This window comes from Leptonychotes weddellii, chromosome 4 (genome assembly GCF_054177405.1).
Source record: "Leptonychotes weddellii isolate Sample4059 chromosome 4, ASM5417740v2, whole genome shotgun sequence".
Taxonomy (NCBI): Eukaryota; Metazoa; Chordata; class Mammalia; order Carnivora; family Phocidae; genus Leptonychotes; species Leptonychotes weddellii.
In genome coordinates this window covers 169,270,948-169,290,870 of record NC_138372.1, presented here as the reverse complement: position 1 = coordinate 169,290,870, position 19,923 = coordinate 169,270,948, and the positions used below count along the sequence as shown (strand labels likewise).

General features: G+C 60.8%; 1 protein-coding gene across 3 annotated transcripts in view; it reads left to right on the top strand.

Moving 5' to 3' along the window:
- The window catches only part of LOC115938940 (t-SNARE domain-containing protein 1), a 153,559-nt gene that overhangs the window by 116,203 nt on the left and 17,433 nt on the right, over positions 1-19,923 (top strand). The window contains exon 14 of one of the 3 annotated variants that reach the window (XR_014144461.1): positions 12,129-12,231. The exons of the other annotated variants lie outside the window; for them this stretch is intronic. The gene's annotated coding sequence lies outside the window, so the exon portion shown is untranslated. The remainder of the gene's footprint in view (positions 1-12,128; positions 12,232-19,923) is intronic. 3 annotated transcript variants of the gene reach the window in all.

Genomic DNA, 19,923 nt, shown 5'->3' with positions numbered 1-19,923 from the left:
TGATGATGGTGATGATGGTGATGATGATGATGGTGGTGATGGTGATGATGGTGATGATGGTGGTGATGGTGGTGGTGATGGTGGTGGTGGTGATGGTCTTGGTGATGGTGGTGAGGATGGTGATGATGGTGATGGTGGTGGTGATGGTGATGGTGGTGAGGATGGTGATGATGGTGATGATGGTGGTGGTGATGGTGATGGTGGTGATGGTGATGATGATGGTGATGGTGGTGATGACGGTGATGGTGGTGATGATGGTGGTGATGGTGATGATGGTGATGATGATGGTGGTGATGGTGATGATGGTGATGATGGTGATGGTGATGATGGTGGTGATGGTGATGGTGATGATGGTGATGGTGATGGTGGTGATGGTGATGATGGTGATGATGGTGGTGATGGTGATGGTGATGGTGGTGAGGATGGTGATGATGGTGATGATGGTGGTGGTGATGGTGGTGATAATGAGTCTTCTATACCAGGCATGGTACAAAGCACTGGAAAAATGGGAGAAAAGTTATCTTTGTCTTTGAGATGCTCACATCTTATTCAGAGGCCTCCCTGGTGTGAGGCCATTGTTCCAACCTGTGTCCCTACCCTCCAAGCACTGGAGGCCTTGGTCCCTAAGATTCACCCTCCCTCTACTGTCACCTCTCCTGTCAGTGGGGACAGTGGCTGCCTTTTCCAGAGCTTCTGCCATGTCAAGAAGGCCACCCCAGGCAGGTGGGCAACACAGGGGAGGCTGAGACGTGGTCCTGGCTCTGGAAGTGCCACCATTCTTGGCCACATGGCCTAGCATGCAGGACCAGACTCCATCCTGCTCTCCACTTGGGCTGCAGCCCTGCTGGGTCTGTGCCTTCCTCTGAACGTCAGAGCCCCCACCCCACTGTCTCCATGTTAGGGTCCTGCCTCCCAGCTGGCCTCCAGCTCCTCTAGGGAAGGCACAGTCCTGCCCCTACCAGCCATTCTGGGGGTCAGCACAGGGCTGAGTGCAGAGTGAGAGTGGAGGACATGCCAGAGGGCCTTGCTTGGCCTTCTCAGAGCTTCCCATGGGGCAGTGCCGGCGATGGAGAACATGGGGCACTGAGCTACAGTACCGGGATCTCCTGGAGTGTGGTGCAGTCCCTTCCCCCACTCTTGGGCCAACATGCCCTCCACGATGGGTTGTAGTCTACCCGTTTTGTAGATGTGGGACTGAAACTCGAGAAAGGCTTGCATTTGCCTTAAATCATGCACCTGGCAAGTGGAGGAGCAGAATCTGAACCAGGTGTCTGAAGACCAGGCTCTCCCGGATCCCTCAGAGCCTCCGAGGGAGCCAGGCAGGAGACGACAGGCGCTCTACCAGCAGCTGGGAAGAGCCCGAGAAGACGGCCAGGGAGAAGCGGTGCAGACAGCCCCATGGGGCCGCCCCACGCCCACCCGCTGTGCACAGATGGGGATTCTGAGCTTTCTGGAAGCTCAGGGAATAGTTAGTCTGATCGTCTCCTCGAGCTGGTAGAGGCAGGCTGGAGAGCGGGGCTGGGCTTGACAGGGCACGGCAGCTTCCTTTGGGGCCGATGGGGGCTGGCTGGTCAGCTAGGCTTGCGGGGGGGATGGAAGAGAGGGGAGGACCTGTGTGCCAGGCCGCGTAGCGGGGCGCCGGGGAAGCCAGCACCACCGAGCCTGGAGCAGGGTGAGTCCAGCTGGCTGAGCCCTGCCGTCTGCGGACGACACAGGTTGGGTTTCATTGAAACACCTCAGCGCTGCCAGGCCTACTACGGGACCAGGGCCCACGGCTCTGCCGCTCTTTCTGCCAAGAAAGGAGGGAAAAGAGACACAGAATTGTCTTGCTCGCTCAGCAAAAAGCCAGGAATATCTGCATGAAATCATTCCTGTCTTCTGGAAAAGGCTGGGCTCTTCCTGGAGCAGCCCTAGGTCTGAAGGGGGCTGGAGGTGGCAGGAACGAGGAGCCGTCCACGTCCTGGCCTCCCACCCGCCCCGCTGTGAATGTGACGGCTGCGTCCTCACGCGTCCCCGAGCCAGGTCACACCCAGGCTGGGCGGCTGCCCGTTTGTGCAGCTTCAGAGCCCCTCCTGCGACTGAGTCTGCTCCTCCCTACCAGCCATGCCTGCCCAGTCCAGCTCCCTAAAATGCCACCCGCCCTGGGGGGAACTGCATCTGGTCTGATGTCAGTTGGTGTGAGCCACTTAATGCTGTCCTTCTGCGGGGGCGGGGCTCGTGTGCAGCTCTGCATGTCCTCGTAGTCCTCGTACCTGGGCAGGACCTGATGGAGAGCAAGCCTGTCCCCATGTCGCTCAGCTGAGCCTCACACCTGTCCTAGGTGGGAGGCAGGGCAGGAAGCAATGTGCCCATCCTGCAGATAAAGCAGCCGAGGAGCAGGGAGGTTAGGAGACACTCCCAGGGCAAGGCGGAGCCAGGGTGGGGACTCAGTGCCAAGGCCCCCCCAGGCCAGCCTCCAAACCATTGCATTCAGGAGTGGCGAGGGCAGTGACGGCCATCGGGAAACCAGGGCGCCCCAGTGTCCCCGAGAGCTCACGGCCAGGGAAGAAGCAAGGCTTGGAAATGGCCTGGCCTGAGTCCTGGCTGAGTTAGTTACTTGCTGCAAGACTTAGTTTGATGAAACTAAGTCCCGTCTCCGAGCCGTCCTTCCTCATCTGGAAATACCTCCCTCCCGGGCTTGGGGGCTGTGAAGTGACACTGAGCAGGTAGCTGCCGGTCGGGAGCCCGGGGTGGGGCAGGATCCCAGCCCCACGTACAGCTGAGGAGAAGAGGCGCAGAAAGGCACAGCCACTTGGCCTGGGTCACACAGCCAGTTGGTGGCACAGCCTGGCCCTTCCTCCCACCTGCTCCGATGCATTATTAATCTGGCCCTCCTTAGGAAGATGTATCGGGTGTCTGTTTACCCCTTGACAGCAGGAAGGGAGAACAACCAACTTAAACCAAATAAACTGCCCAGACGTCAAACAAGCTTTCTCTCAAAGTGTGTGCTCTGCAGCTAGAACGCGGTGCCTGGCCCGCCGAGGAGCAACGGAGGATGTGACCTGCTCCCCGGATGAGCCACGGGCGCGTCTCCAGGGCGGGAGCTCTCCCGGGCCTGCTGGATGCTCTCAGAAAGCAGGGGCGCAGCATCGCTGCCGGGATGGACAGCCGCATGCCTCGCCCTAAGTGGACGGACCGTGGCTGCCTGGAGCTGCTTGTGGGCCCGTTCGTGGGGTGCGCGGGGGCGTGGACCGGGCGGGCACGTGAGCGGGAGAACGTGTGCTGTGCTGCCTCCGTGTCCCTCAGAGTCAGGGAGGACCAGCTCTCCTTGCATGGTTGTGGCTTTTCAGGGGTTTGGTGTCTCCGTTCAGCCCCAGCTGGTGGAACCCCAGCTGCAAGAGAAGCCCCAGGAGTGGGTGTCGTGGATGAGGTCCCTGAAAACAAGGGGGTCAGACCTGCCCGAAGGCAGGGGGTGGGAAGCCTGGATCTGATGACAGTGACTTGGGCTCGATCCCCCATCCCTCATCTTCTGTGTGTTCGCGGGCCTCAGTATTCCCATCCTGGAAATGGGCTCTGGTCCACAGAAGGCGTTTCAGGACAGAGGTGAGGTGGGGCCACTGAGTCATCCTCCAGGGTCCCTGTGCCCTCCTTGGCCAGGCGCGGACCCCGGGCCTGGGGGAGCAGCAGTTCACCCTCGGCGCTCTGCGAGGGGCACCAGCGGGAAGGACCGTGAGTGAGGCTGTCGGTGTGGGGCTCTGCCCCTTCCCGAGTGACCCCCTGCCCGTCGTGAGGTCGGGAGCGCCCGGTGGCCGGTCTGGCTCTGCCCGCCTCACGTCTGTGAGCTCCTGGACTGCATCGACTGTTCTCCACCCCTGCTACTTAGCTGCTTCTGGACCCCAACAAGGGCTCATTAACGGTGCTGTCAACAAGACAGATGAAAAGGTTCTCCAGGAAAAACAAAAGCCCAGGGATGCCTGCGATCCCAGGACTGTGAGACCACCCCACGTGCTTCGCCGGAGAGAGCCGCCCCCGGCTCGCCGACGAGGCCTGGACTGATGGCTGCTCTCCTTTCCTGTGGCCCGGCCGTGGGCTGCCCTGTTGGGGAGGGGCCTGGGATCTGGGATCAGCACAGATTGCATCTTGGCAGCCACCGCTCAGCACCTAGCCCCCTGGGGGCTTTACCTGGCTTCTGCTCTGGGGGGAGCGGGGCACAGCACCTGGTGTTAACCTGGTGAGGAGCTCCCCCGTGCCCCCTAATTTGCATCTCCCTTTAAAATGCTCTGTCCACTGGAGCTGGTGAGGACCAATGTGAAAATCCGAGGGGGTTGCTGGGCTGTGAGCCTGAGTGGTTCCTCGTGGATTCTGGGAGCGCAGGGCCCGCCAGCATTTGTGACTAGCGCACCCTCCCCCAACGCCGAGCCGCTGGCCTCGGCACCCGTGGTCCCTGCGGACCAGAGCCTTGCTGTCCGCTCTGAAGAGGGGAGCAGGAAGCCCGAGAAGCCCACACAGCGGGGCGGTGGCAGAACGTGTGTTAATTGGAGCTCGACCGCCGCCTCCCTGCATCCGCCTGTCAGGCGTGTGGCTGTAGTAACAAGGACCTCAAGGCTCGTGGCTGGATGTGTGTTCCGTGTCCACAGCGGGATAGCAGGGGATTTGCTCCTGCGCTCTGACTCTGGGACCAGACTGGCAGGGCAGCACCCCCCCGACCCCGCCAGGCTCCGGGCAGAGGGAGCAGGGCGGCGGACGAACCTCACGCAGGCTTTGCGAGCGTCTGCATGGAAGCAGTGAGTGTCTCCTGCTCTTGTGCCCTGACTGAAGCGATCCAGAGCCGGCCCTGCCGTGGGGGGGGAGCAGGAGGGCAGTGGGCGTCCTGAACACCGTGCAACATCCACATCTCCACCGTCGCCCCCTAGCTCCACCGTGACCCCTCCATCCACCCCTGGCTTTCACCGTCCCCTCTTTTCCTGGCCTCTGCCAGACCCTGCCTGCCCTGGGGGTCTGGGAACTTGCCAGTCCGCGCCTCCATTCCCTGGACTCGGTTCTGGGGGAGGGGCAGCCTGCCACTGAGATGGGGAGGGGCCGCAGTCCCGTCCCGTCCTCCCAGCTGACCTCGGTGACCTTCCAGGTTTGGACACCCCTTCCGGGCCTGCTCTCCCAGCTCTCCCCGGCGGCTCAGTCCCACCCCGACAGGGCCTCAGCCCACTGCCCCCAATCCTAGATGTCCAGGATTTTCTTTCACATCTGGGCTGCCTTCTCCAACGACCTCCTTGTATCCCCCTGCCCTGGGGAGGTGTCAGCTGCGTCCCCCCATCTTCATCCCACTGTCAGGCCTCAGCTTCCATCTCAGGCCCCTGGATGAGTCCCCACCTCCTGCCCCCCCCCAGCCCCTTGGGCGCCCAGGCTCGGGCTTTGTGGATGCACTGGGTCCAGGACTGGTGTCCGTGCTGGGCAAGGAGGAGAGAGCCGCAGGTGCAAGGCGCCGTCTGGCCATAGCTGCTCCCGGCACCTGCAGGCACAGATGTGCGGCTGTGGAATTCCTGAAGGCTTGGTGGGCGGAGGGATGAGTGCATGGTGTGGCCACTTTGGGCAGCCGTCTTTGTGACCTCCTTTGTGTTCCCCCTGTGTGCAGACAGCCCAGGCTGTGCTGACGTGTAGCTGGTGGAGGGATTCACAATCAACCAGCTTCTGCCTTGTGTGGACGCTATCTCACTGAATCCTCGGGGAGCCCGGGGATGGCCCAGTCTGTGGGTGAAGACAGGGCCAACACTCAGCATGGCTAAGGGGCTTTCTCCAAATTACACTTGATTGGAACCCTTCTGCTGGACCCTAGGCCGAGGGCTTGGTCCGGCCTTCCTCCTCTGGCAGAAGCCAGGACTGTGCCCAGAGGTATCTGGGGGAGGTGGAGGGGAGGAGACAGCCTGCCGGGCACATGCTGGGCAGAGGTTTGGAAGCTGGCTCTTGGTTCCTGCTCTGGGGGCAGGCTGGGGCAGGGGCAGGGGGATCCAGCTGCTGGAGCATCTTTGGTTTGGCTCAAGAGAAAGGGGACCGCAGGCCATCCGCACAGCATGAAGTTTGTGAGGGCCTCTGGTGGGGAGGACAGCCCTGCTGTCTTTGGGGGTCCACCTTGGTGGGGAGTGTGGGCTGTGGGGGAGGGAGGCCGGCCCTCTGCAGCGCTGGCCAGTGAGCATGGGCCTCACGTGGCCTTGGCAAGCAGATGTGCCTTCTGGGACCTTTATGGGATGGGTCTTTGGAACCTGAGGGTCGGGGAATCTCATGCTGGGATGTCAGGATCTTAACATTGGGCTGGGAGGTGGCATCATCGGATGACGAGAATCGTGAATTTAGTGCATTAGAATCTCGGGGCCGGGGACTTTAGAATCACGTTCACACAGGGAAGGTTGCCGTGATGGCCAAAGCCATGTATGGATGAAACCCTCGCAGTTGTTAGTGTCATTTTTATGGTCTTTTTGCAGAATGCTATGTGATAGACAGCGTACACGTTACAGGTTTGCCGTGGACAGTGTGACATGATGAGCCTGCGTCCTGCATCCCCTAACCGGACACCCCACTTCATCCCTGCGCATCTGTGGGAGCTCGGCCCCATCCTGCCCTCCGCTCTCACCCCCACAAGCTCTCCCTAAAGTCCGTGTTTGTGATTCCCTGGCTTTTACCTACTTTAAACTAGTTTTGTGTTATTTTAAACAGACAGTGTTGGTAAAAGGTGTTGATGGCCGAACAATGGATTGTCTAGTTTTGCCTATTTTTAGCTGCATAAAAATGAGGCCATTTGTATTCTTCCAAGACTTTGCCTTTTTCATTCAGCTTCGTTTCCAAGACTTGTCCACGTGCTTGTGCGTAGCTGTGCTGTGTAGTTCTCATGGGTGCATCGAGCTGCCTAGAGCGACGAGATCAAAGTGTTATTTCTCTCTTCTCCCAGCGGGACGCAGCGCGTTTCCAGCTCTTCGGTCAAGCGCACAGCCCTGCTCTGAGACTGCGTCTGCCTCGTGGGGGGAGCTCGGACCAGGGTCGCGGGCGTCCCGGGTGTCCCAGGCTTGGGGAGCGGTTTTCCACGTGGCTGCCGGCCGTCCCAGGTTCCACACTGCCTATCTGCTATTTGACATTGTCAGATTCTTTAATTTTTGCCAATGTGGTGGGTGTAAAATAGTATCTAATTGTGGTCTTCATTTGCATTTCCCTGATTACTAATGAGGCTGGAATTTTTCATATGTTTATGTTTGTGTTTCCTTTGCTGTGAAAAGTCTGTTCATGCCTTTTGCCCATTTTAAAAATTGGATTGTTTGTTTTTTCCCTTCCTAATGCTTTCTGGAATGTATACACACACACATATGGGCGAGTGTGTGCTCTGCATAGACCCTAGTGCTTTGCGGGTCTGTACCGAATACCACCTCCCGGCTGTGGCTTTTCCTTGCCTGTCCCTGTGGGGCCTCTCGATGATTCCCGGGCGTCATGCGCACTCGTGGGCTCCCTGCATCCCAAGTCTGAAGATACTCTCGTCGTTGGCCGCTCACATTCCTCCTCACAGTACTCACGCAGTGGCCCCGCACTGCGTGTGAGACGCCCTCCCGTGTCCCCCCACCCTCCGCGGGTGTCCCGTGTCCCCGTCGGGCTCCGCGTGCTGCTCTCTCTGGCCCCCCTGCCTCTGCAGTCTGCTGGCCTCGCCTCGCCCGCACGTTCCTTCTCGGCCCTTCGCTCTCCCACGCGTCCTAGGATCCTCCCGTCGGGTTCTGTCAGGAAGCCGGCTGGCAGTTTTACTGGGCTCAACCCGACTCGAGATCATTTGGGAGGAGCTGATCTTTGCGACGCCGGGTCTTCCCGTCTGCGAACGGCGCGTCGCTCTCCATGTCTCTACCTTCTTTAATGCTGTTAGATACATCTGAACAATGATTTCCTCCATGTGTAGCTTTCCTATCTTTTCAGGGGTTTGTTCCTAAACGTGTGGTTTTGTCTGTTTCTGTGAATGACGCGTGCACACGCGTGTGTGATCCCGTGAACGGAATGTGTGTCCTCCCAACGCTAGGGTCTCGGCGTTTGCAGGGCTCCGTTCAGCCTTCGGCTTTCCTTCAGTTGTGTGTCCATCCGGTGCGTCCTTACGACGCCGGCTTCCTGTGGGCTCTGCGGGCGCGCAGCCCTGGCGGTGTTGGCGGGGTGGGGGGGTGGCGGGGTTGTGACAGGCCCCGTCAGGAAAGAGTGCACATTTACTGTCTATCCTCCTCTCAGACCGAGGACGTTGGCAAAGGGCTTGAGAAGGGTTTGGGGTGGTTTATGTTAATCCTGGACGGGCGTTCCATGTCCTCAAACATGCTCTTGCTCCGGTGAGACGGTTCTTCGCGTCCTCGTTCGCTCCCTGAGCATGAGCGTGGTGATGGAGGCTCACGGATTTCTGGACCGGACCATCCTGCGTCTCTGGGCCAGAATCAACATGGCCGGGGCAAATAGCTGTAACAATAATCCACTGTCGAGGGAGAATGTAATGTGCTCATGATTTAAGGATTTGTGTTCCTACATTGGCCTCCGCGTGTCCCTGCTGTCCCCAATCTTGTCCGATTTTGTATCAACTTTACATCAGCCTCACGTGGTGAGTCAGGGGCCGTCCTCTGTTCTTCTCTGTTAGACGTTCCACGGTCACAGCCCCTCGAAGCCACGCGGGTTCTCTCTTGTTCTGAGTCTGCTCTCTTGTTACCTGCACAACCTCGGCTCTGTCCCTACTCTGCACCTGCTCGTGCCCAGCCTTGCTTGTCCACGGACGCCTCGCCCTCATCAGTCTCCCTAGAGTTCGTCTTGGTCACTCGTGTCTGCTGCCTCCGTGTTCTGCTTCGTGCTGATTCCAGCTAGTGGGCCATGTTTTCTCTTTATCGCCCCTCCTCTCCCCTCCCTCCGGTGCTTCCTGCACCCCTTCTTCTTGCTTCCACGGCCCCAACGCTCCCGCCCCTCTCCTTCTATCACCCCGTCTGCAGGCTGCGCTCCCTGCGCCCCGCACGTGGGACACCCTATATTGCTCAGCTTAACGCTTGCATGCGCGTGGTGTTTGCTTTGACCCATGAGTTATTAAGAAGCGAATTGTGAAACGTCTAAATGCCGGGGCATTTTACATGCGCTCTTTTTACATGACCTTCCAAGGATTGCATTTTGTTCAGAGAATTTCTTTTATGTGATGCTGGTTCTTTGAAATTTGTGAAGACTCGCCTTACGGCTTAGAGAATCCCACTTGCATGAGTGCCCCTCGTGTGCGTGAGGAGAGGGGCTCGTTACCTTGCTAGCGCAGATCCTCCATGCCTGTGCCCTCCATGGTCCACCTGACCTGTCACAAGCTGAATCACAAGCTGAACGCTTGTACGGGGTGTGGGATTTGGGCAGTCCTCCCCGTGGCTCTCTGAAGGCTGGTTTTCTGTATTCTACGGCTGGAATTTTTAGGCTGCGTATGAGGTGGGACTGCTGTCTCATCTCAGTGAAGTGGAGCTTTCGGCCTACGAAGCGACCTTTCTGTTCCACGTGGCGTCCGTGGCTGTGTGTGGCAGCTTCCTCGGGATTCGTGTCTTCACAGGGCTTTCTGTTCTCTCATCGTCGGTATTTCTGTGCCTCCAGGCTTCCGACACGTCTGTTGCGGCTGGATTTAAGAACTCTGCTGTGACCCTGTCTTTCCGCCGTTGGGCTCGGTCTGTTGTTGATGTATCAGCACGAGTTTCTCCCAGCGTCGTTTGATTTGTATTTATCTTTGTTTGTGAAAGCTTCTTTTTTAGAACTGGAGTTTTTAACTTTTCTATTTTGAAAAACAATTCTGACGTACATCAACATTGCAGGAAAGGATGCAGAGTCACCGCATGCTTCCGGCCACACTCCCCGGTCGTCGATGCTCCTTTACTGCCTGGGGATCCGCCACTTGGCGCCTGTCACGCCTTAACCCTCGGCGGGGCACTCGGCCGTCAGCGGCCGCTGCAAACCCACCCTCATCGACCGTTACTGGCTGATCCCAGACCCCGTTCAGGTGGTACTGAGATCCCAGCAGTCTGTAAAAGTCCAGGATCTAATCCCTCATCGAATTTAATCACACCTCATTGTCACGGTTCTATAATCAGTTGCATGTTTTAAAATTAGTTCATTTCTTTTCTTTTCTTTTTTAAATTTTTTGTATCTGCTTTATTTCAGTTTTTCATTTGTTTTCCTTGAGCGTTTGCCAGGTGTCCACTCGGTCCCTGTGACCGAGTCTGAAGTTAGGCCGAGGCCCCTTCCTGAGCAAGGCTCGCGCCTGGGTGGCCTTGAGCCCTGGCGCCTCCCTCCCGCCGAGTGAGCGCATCTGCCTCCCTGGGTTCCGCTGTCTTCTTGCCCCTGCGCCCCGGGCCCTGGTGCTCGCATGGCCGGTGCCCCTCAGGGCTTCACAGCTGGGGGTCGTGTGGGTGCTCACTGGACGCTCCTTTATCTCACGTCTTGGGCGATTTTCTCTTCCTTCCCAGCATCGCTCCTTCTGCCTTTTGTGCTTTTTAGACTGGTGGACTCCTGTCCTCGTGAGTTCCACCGGTGGCGGCCGTCATTCCTTACACGCTGCCTCTGGCCCTCCCGGGGCGCTGACCACACCCGTGTCAGACCTCCCCGGCCACCCCATGACCTTGGCCCTGGCTCTTTGGTTTCCAGCCCGTCTGTCTTGTAGAGTTCCACTGAACCTACTTGGGTCCGTCTTCACCTTACAGCGGGTGAAATCTGCCTCACCCCCCCGTCAGCTAAGTCTTCAAAAATTACGGTTTTCATTTCTAAAGTTTATTTCTTTTTTAGATGTGTCTGTTCATTGTTAACGGCCTCTTGTTGCCTATCTACGGCCATATCCTTCATTCTCCCGACTTTTGGTCCATCTGTTCTTATGTTTACGTTCTTTGGTTATCTGACCTCTTCTCGCTGTGCTGGTTTGATGATGTTTGATGATGCATCCATGGCTCGGCTTCACCTGGAATTGGGAAACTCTCTTCCAGAGAGCGTTGAATTTGGCTCTCCCAGCCTCCGGGGCCATGGCCGTGGGTGAGCTGGCTTCGGGGTCTGGCTTCCCAGCCTCTGCAGGAGGTGGAGCTCACTGTCCAGGCGGCTGTGGCCTCAGGGTCCCCCCTGCCCAGTGAGCTGCCCGACTGCCGGCTCCAGCCCAGCTCGCTCCCCGGAGTGTCCGGCCAGCTCTCCGGGCTTGGCTTCTGAAGCAGGGGCGTCCCTGGGGACCATGCCCCCTCGAACGGGACTAGCCACACCCCGGAGAGTGCTCCTTGCAGGGTCCGGAGCAGCAGGGCTCCCAGGAGCACCGGGTCGGGGTGGCCGCCGAGCTTGAGCCAGCGGGATCCCTGGCACTGGACGGGTGCGCTGGCGCGGCCCTGCCCGAGCCAGCAATCCGGGGGTGGGAACAGCTGTGGAAGCCTGCAGGCACACCTCCCAGGAGGGGGCACAAGGGGTGACATGGTGTTTCGGAATGTTAGGTGTGTCACGTCTCTGCAATAGACTCTGGCCATTCACATGGGGTCTGGATCTTTCTACCTGAAACCAAAGGAAACTATGTCAAATGGTGTCATTCTAATGAGAAGCAGGCCTGGGGTGGGGGGGTGGCATTCTTTGGGGTTGGGAGCCTCCTGCTAGCTGCTGCCTTATGTGAGGGACTGCGGGGTGGGGCCCGAGCACGGACAGGACAGGAGAACCCCCCCCCCGCCGGCCGCGGCTCCTCTCCTCCCCTGTGGCCTCTCGTCTGGGGCAATGAGGATGATGGCGGCAGGCTCCGCAAAAGCCAGACACTTGTCATTTCTTTCTTTTTTTTAAAGATTTTATTTATTTATTTGAGAGAGAGAATGAGATAGAGAGAGCGGAGGCTCAGAGGGAGAAGCAGACTCCCCACTGAGCAGGGAGCCCGATGCGGGACTCGATCCCAGGACTCCAGGATCATGACCTGAGCCGAAGGCAGTTGCTTAACCAACTGAGCCACCCAGGCGCCCAAGACACTTGTCATTTTGGCACAGGGGCCCTGTCCCAGGCTCCGAGCTCAGCACGCACGCGGGTGACCTCGGGAAGGTGGGTGATCGGCCCCTCTAGAAGGGGACACGGAGGCACAGACAAGCTGAGGAGGGGGCTGGCTCCTCCCAGGGCTGACCCTGGACCACACTGTTCTGCAGGAAAGGGATCCGCTCTGGTCGGAGATGGGGCAGAGGTGTGGCCGCTGACCGCTGCGGCTGGGCTGCCGAGGAGGCTCAGCCCGACCTTGACCTCGGAGCTCTGGTCAGTCCACACTCTCCCCTTCCACCTGCCCTCGTCCCCAGGACCTCCCCTGGGAGCCTTCCCCAGACCTGCGCCTCTCCTCCCTTCCCCAGGCCCCGCTGGTGCCTGGCGAATCTGCGTCTTCTTGCACCAACTTGCATGGGGTCTGCAGGAGGCGGGAGGCGTGTGGGGGCGATCCTGGGGGTGGAGGTGGGCGCTGCAGGCAGGGCAGGGCTGTGTCCCACTGAGGGCTCTGCTGGAGAGCGGGATTCTGGGGAGCGCTGGCAGCGTGGTGGGCGGGGCAGCAGGTGGGACCGTCCCTCTGTCCTCTGTAGCCCAGCTGGATGGCGCCTCAGCGCAGAGCTCAGCTAGTGGAGAGAAAGGGGGTGGGAGGCAGTGGGAGAGGGGCTGCTGGTGATGGAGCACTTCCCACACAGCCTGGAAGGGGCAGGGGTAATGGAGGCAGGAGTTCCGGGGCCCACCTCCTCCCAGAGAAGGGGCGGGGGCGTGCAGGAGCACTAATGCCGTGAGCGGGGTTCCTCTAGAGCCCCATCATTAGGGGAGGTGGCTGGGCTCCCTCCACGGGCCGGGGCTCGCGGCCGCGCTGAGTAAGAACGCGCAGACCCAGGCCCATGGCGCAGGATGGGAGGCAAGGGCAAGAGACAGCTGATCGTCTCAGACCTGCCTGCACCCCAACTCTGACACTTGCCTGAGGAAGACATGGTGAGCACTGCCCGCTACCCGCGGGCGGTATCGTCGCAAGCACGCCGCCCAGAGAGAGGTGCCCGCTCAACCAAGATGCAGCGTTCCCTCCCGCTCTCACGCGGGGTCGCACGGGGGGCTCCCCAGGACACCGGGGCAGCAGTATCGGGGCCCGATCCCCTGGAGTTTGGGGGACAGTTTCTTAGCAAGAAGGAGAGTGTGCGTGCTCACAACACGAAGTCAGCAGGGCCCACAGGTGTCACCTCCTTTGAGTCCACGAGACCCATCTGGGACCGTGTTTTGTAGGTAAGGAGACCGAGGCTCCGGGGGTGCGGTACCCGCTCGCGCGGCGGGGCAGAATTGGGGGACGTGCACATGCCATGGGAGCTGCCTTCACGCCAGGCCCTTTAGATGGAGTAGATCGTGTGACGCCGAGGATTCCTTATAGGGTGATGTTTACCAGGGCAACCACCCAAAATATGAGCCCCTCTCTGAGCCAGCCAGTGTCCCGCCCTCACAGAGCTGACGCTGTAGTCGGGAGGACCACATGAACAGGAGTACTGGAGACACCCAGCACCACACACGGATAACCGAGTGGGGAGAGACGAGGCGGGGGAGGGTATGGCCAGTGGGCATGAAGAGGGACACGCCCCCTGAGGACGGTCAGCAAGACCCTTGCTGACAAAGGAGTGAAGACCTGCAGGAGGTGGGGGTGGGCAAGGCCTGTATCTGGGGATGAGCACCCCAGATGCTGTGAACAGTACATGCAAAGGTCCTGAGGCCCCGAGGCCTCACTCCTGCTCTCCATCGCTCAGACCACGCCAGCGCTGCCCCCTCATTCCAGGGACGCCCAGATGCCCTGTGCCTCAGGGCCTTTGCATGTGCTGCCCTCCTGCCTGGACTGTTCTCGCAAATCTGCTTGCTCCCTCCCTCTGTGCCTTCAGGTCTGGACGGAAAAGTCAGCTTCGTAGTGACGCCTTTACTGGCCGACTCTGACCCCTGCTTCTTTTTCTCCTACTCTCTATCACCGCCCTGTACCCTGTGGATTTTCCCTGCTTCTCACCTGGCTCCTCCTACTGGAGTGTGGCCTCCACACTGACTGTCAGCACTAGGACAGTGTCTGGTGCACGCAGGCGATGAATGCGTCTTTGTTACTAATTCCAGGAAATGAGGGAGGAGCTTGGGGGCAATCAGGTGTCAGTGTGGCTCTGCCCGGAGCGGGGGGAGTCTGGGGCTCTCTGGGAGGAGCGGTGGACCATCTGGGGACACGGGGGACACCTGTGTGGAGGCCGGGGGCTGGGGAGCTGGATGTCTGTGGGCCTTCATTTGTTCCCATGGCTGTCCTGGAGCCTCCAGCAGGAGGGGGCCTGGGGACTGAGTCACAGAGATGGGATGGGGGGGTAATTGGTAGGGTTTCCGTGCCTGACACATTCAGAGGTTGCCTGGCGCAAGCTGTCCGGGGAGACGCAGTGCAGACACGAGGGAATGGGGTCCAGGCGGGGCCCGGGGGGCTGGTCCCCTCCATGACCTCCTGGGGGCACGAGTCCCGGCCCCGGACACCCCCCGCCCCACTTTCCCAGGGCAGATGGGAAGAGCAGGAGTGGGCTCTTAAAAGCCTTCCCTGCTCAGACTTTTGTCTTCATTACAGAAGCTCCTTGTAGCCAAAACACAAAAACAAAAATCAAACAAGATGTAAGCTCCCCATAATCCCACCTCCGGAGAAACACGGTGCTGATAACGTAACAATGGTGATGTGTCTCCAGGGAACGGATCATCCTGTGTGCGTGTGCGTGTGCGCGTGTGGCCGTGGCCCGGACGGCTTCCTGGGGGCCTGTCTTGCACTCACCTTCCCACTCGTGTGTCTCCCCGCAGCACACTCAGCCGACCCCCTGCTGACTCTGCCAGAGGCTCGCCGTGTGACTGGGCCTGCATGTACTTGCGCAGCGCCCGGTCAGTGGCCTTCGGAAGCCTGGCTGTGCGTGCCTGTCCCCCTAGTAACCCCCAAGTGGCAAGGCTGGGCCGTGGGAGTCCGTTTGGAGCCTTCTACCTAATGTCGCGCCCCGCCCTGACCCGGGGGAGGTCCCATCAGTGGACCTCCCCCGATGTGCCCAGAGGTGCTGGGTCCAGACTGAGCCAGTGGGTGGTCAGGGTTGCCTCTGGTGTGAAAACATGGGCTGGATTTCGTTCACCAGCAAGACCTTCTGCTGGAGCGACCGACCCTGGTAGGGCACCTGCTTTGGGTCTGGCATGTGGCACGTGCTCTGCCCGGCCCCTCCGGGCACCCCTCAGAGGGATGCTGGTCTTATCCCTGCACGCATGCGTGAAAGTGGTCCCCTAGCCTGCTTTCTGCAGCCAGTGAGTGAGGACTGCAGGGCGTGGAGTCTGGCTCCCTGGCCCACCTCTGTCCCCACCAGTGACACTGCCTGGCATGAGTGAGCCCTACCCACCAGAAGTCAGGGGCTCAGAGGGGAGCTGAGACAAGCCCACCTGTCCTGATCCCAGAGGGCAGCAGCATGGGGTGGGGATCTATACCCTGAGGCGCAGGACACGCCTGACCAGAAGGAGACCCAGAAGGAGAAGGGGACTAGGATGGTTCAGACAGCAGGAGTAGCATGTGCAAAGGCCCCGGGGCCAGGGCTGGGGGCCATATTTAAGGAAGAGGAGGCAGTCTGGTGAGGCCTTGCATGAGGCTGGGAGAGGCAGGTGTGCAGGTGCTCGGGGGTCTGTGGGGCAGCTGTCAAAGCCACCAGCTCTCAGTGACTCCGCATGCCCTGTCTCTGGGTGGTTGCCCCGGAGCCCCGCCCCCCGCCTCTGAGCACCGTCCTGGGGCGGGTGCCCCTCGGAGCCCCGTCCTGGGGCCGGTGCCCTCAAGCCCTGTCCTCAGGACACAGAATCCGTAAATCAAGTCATGATTCTGTAATTTTCCCCCAGCAGAATGTGCCCATTTCAATAATTACAGCATTTGTGATCCACTTAGAAAACATGGTATTTTTAACGTGAACACTTAAGAAACAATCCGTTCCACACCCATCTATCCAAATGGCTCCGATTTTGAATAATTCTTTTGAAATGGAGTCTAAATATATACAAATAGATGTTTCTGAAATGTCATGTATTCTGAATACATTTGCATGGGAAGCGGCTTCTGAGGAGTGGGGTGGGGGCTGGGCAGCCTTGGGTGGGGGGTGCAGAATGAGGGTGCCGGTGGGTCAGAGGGAAGGGGCTGAAGGGGCAGAGGGACCGAGATCCGGCTGGGAGAGGGCACTGAGATGCGTGGCCCAGGGGGCACGGAGGTTGGCCCAGGAGTCCCGCATGCAGGTGCCCGCCCAGCCCCCTGGCCAGAACCCCTGGGCATCCTCGCAGGACCAGGACCAGTGCCCAAGGCCCTGTGTGCCAGCAGGGGTCCCTGCATGGGGACGGGGGCTGCCCTTGGGCCCACCGAGTCCGAAGCCAGCACCTGATGCCCAAATGCCCGTCACCCCCTCACCCCTGCCAACCCCTCCCTCCTTTCCCTTTGCTCACTTCTCCCCGATGAGTCCCTGGCTGCTGGAGACGGGGTTCCAGGCCCCCCTCGCCGAGCCCTTCTGGACCGCCATAACATGGGACAGCAGAGCCCAGCGGGTGAGGGCCCGCCTCGGGTCAGGCACACACAGGCCTCCAGCTGCCCTGGCCCCCGAGGAGGCTCCAGCTTCGGTGAGCGCCCGCTGTATGCAGGCGCTGCTGGCCTGGGACTCCTGGCCCTGCAGCTTGAGGCCGAGGGGACGGGTGTGCAGAGAAATGCGCTGTCTGGGTCCAGGCGGATATCCACCTTCAGAGAAGCCATGCTGGGCTGTGACACCCCCAACTGTCGCATGAGGACACTGAGGCTCAGAAAGGGGGGGTGACTGCCCGAGCTTCGAGTGGCAGGCATGGAGTGAAGAGCCAGCAAGCTAGGGCTCCACCCAGGCCCTATCCCCGGGAGGGAGAGGAGGCGCAGGCCCTGGTGCCCGGGCCCAGGATGCCACACTTAGTGGCAGCTCCGTGGGCGAGTCCCTCAGTCCCTCAGTGGGTGTCTGGGCGAGCGAGCCAGAGTGTGCCGCGTGCACTGCGGGCCGTGGTTGTCGCTGCCTGCCGGAGCCATGACCTTTCTGGCCCCCAGGCCCTGCTCCTGGTGCTGGCCGGGCAGCTGGGAAGTGGGCAGAGCAGCAGGCCTGTCCCAGCCTTCCTGCCCATGCCACCCTGGGCCCGCACGCCCCACACTCCCGCCTGGCTGGTCCTGGGCGGACAGCACGCTCAGGCGGGGCTCTGGGACATGGCTCCTGTCCTGGTGCGGCTACTCCGTCAGCGCCTGGGCCAGCACCAACCTTGTGTGCGGCGGCCAGGTGCAGAGGGCGGGGCCTGAGGCTTTGGGGGCGGGGCCTGGAGGCCTCGGGGCGGGGCGTGGGCGGGGCCTGAGGGCTTGGGGCGCGGCCTGGAGGGCCTGGGGGACCTGCCTCCCTGGCTGCCCTCCGCTGCCCAGGCCTTCCCCCTCCAGACTGCCCCCGGGGCATCTTTGTCTCTGAGGATAGTGTTAGTTGTCATGAGTTTCCTTCTGTTGCTGCACCGACTGGTTCTTTGAATTTCTTTTCGTTCACTTTGTTTTCTGTCCTTTGTGACGAAGGTGCTACCCACTGTGTGGGGTCCCCGCGTTGTGCTGTATCGAAGGCTGGGCGCTACAATGCTGCTTGGAAGGGGGTACATGCGTGTTGGGGGCGTCCCCAAAGGTGAGCCCGTGTGACCTTCACTGGTGCCCCCAGCGGCAGGGGGTGCGTGGTGTCTCCCCGGGCCGGCCTGTCCCTCTTGGAAGAGAGCTCTCCCAGGTTCTGGGCCTGCTGTGGGGCGCCCTACTACCGGCCCCCTGCCCCTGCTCTGACTCCAGCTTCGGCTCCTTCCGTGGGGCCTGGAGTCCCAGAGAATGCAGGGGTGGGGGTGGGAGCCTTAGGCTCCCACCTCTGAGGCTGGGAGGAGCCAGGGCCTCACTTCTCACCCCACCAGCACCTCTGCAGGCCCTGCGGCCACCCCTCCACTCTGCTCAGCCAGGCCCACCTGCCCCACCTGCAGGCCGGCCGCCTCACACGCCCTGTGCTGGGGGGCACACCCTCTACCCTCCTTTTAGTGGAAGGGGGAGCAGGCGGGGGGGGGCACCTGTGTGCGTGCCCCCTGGACCGATGGCCCAGCAGCCGTCCTTCTCCAGGGTGGACACAGAGCCTGTGGCGGCCTGAGGGTGGTGGCAGGACCCATGGTGGGCACCGCTGCTTCCCTCCCCTTGGTCCTCTCGTTTCCAGGAAGCCTTGCCCGGCTTGGGGCAGCGGGGGCCCCCAGTGTCCTAGTGGGAGGGAGGGGCTGAGCTGGCAGCAACAGCAGCAGCTTTTGGGCAGAAGGAAGCATGGGCTGGGGGCAGGCTTCCTGGAGGCGGCAGCAGTGCCGGAGCTGGGGTTTGAGAGCAAGCGGGAGTTCTCTGAGTGGAGGGCACACTGGGCAGAAGGAGGAGCACGCGCTGAGCAAGCCCCCTTCCCAGACGGAAACTGTAACCGACCGCAGAGCCCAGCAGGCCTGGGAGGGGCCGTGGCCGCTCGGAGCAGCCGGAAGCCAGCGGGACTGGGACGGAGAGGGGCAGCTCTTCCCCAGCCAGTGGATTACGTCGGCGGTCACTGCCCAGGCGGCGGCTGACCCGCACAGCGGACACTAACTGGGCCCCAGTCCAGAGCGTAATTCTTGTTAATTGGTCCCCTGCCGTCAGCCCCATCAGCTGGTTCCATGCGTGGTTGTCATCTAAGAGTGATTAATCGCAGCGGCTCTTTGGAGGGGCTGCCGCCCCCAGAGCACCCAGAGCGTCGGAGAGCCAGGTCGAGGCAGGCCGGAGACCCTACCTGGGTGGGAGGTGGGGCTGGGGTCCCTGCCCTTTCCTTCCTGCCTGGTCCCTGGGCAGCTTTGTCCCAACGCACACCGGGGCTGGGAGGGCGGCTGCTATTGCCCAGCCTCGGTGTTTGCATGTCTGAAACGGGCTGTCCTGAGGGTCGCGGTCAGTGCCCGTGTAGTGCCCAGCACCATCCCTGGCAGGACCGAGGTGGGCAGCCATCAGGACGGGGATACTCTGTCTTGGGAACCCGGCCATTGGAGGTCTCATGACAGCCGCATGGGAACGGGACCTGGGTAGAGGGCTGGGGGACTCCAGCCTCATTCCCAGAGAGTGACCTGTGGCCCCTTGCTGCGGGGCCTCAGCACCGCTGGTCCTGGAGGCCTTGGAGAAGCCACTGCCCCCATCGTGGGGTGTGACAGCCACAGCTGAGCAGCCCCCCTCACAGGTCTGCAGATAGCAGCTTTTGGGCCTCGTCATCCTGTACCCAGACCCTGGGAGAGCAGGTGCAGGGCCCACAGATGTCCAGGGCAGTGCGGGCTTTGGGGCAGGCCGGGTGGAGGCGGACAGGACAGCTATGCTCTGGCAAAGGGTGCCCAGGGCTGGGCTGGACGAGGCCGAGAATCAGCTCAACCCCTGAGCTCTCCATCAGGAGGCCACTCTCCAGGGCCAGCAAGGAGATGGACCCGGGCCGGGATCTGTTAATCACCACAGACGGGGCGGCCGCAGTCACCACTGTTTACTGTCCCACCGTCTGGAGGCCAGAAGCCCAAGGTCAAGGCGCTGGCAGGACTGGCTCTTTCTGAGGGCTGTGAGGGAGCACCTGTTCCTCTCCTTGGCTAGTGGACAGACAGCCGTCCCCATGTCCACACGGCCTTCTCCCTGCATACCTGCATCCACATTTCCCGTCTTCTAAGGACACCAGTCATGGTGGATTAGCACCCACCCGTATGAGCTCACCAACACCAGCACCTCCGTAAAGGCCCCGTCCTGGGGTGTTGGGGGCCAGGACCTCAGCGTATGAATTTGGGGACACAGTTCAGCCCATGCCGCCACATTTCCCAGGTCGGTGCTGTGGCCTCCCTGTTGGCATCCGTCTGACCACTGGGAAAGGGCGGAGCCCACCGTGTGGGTCA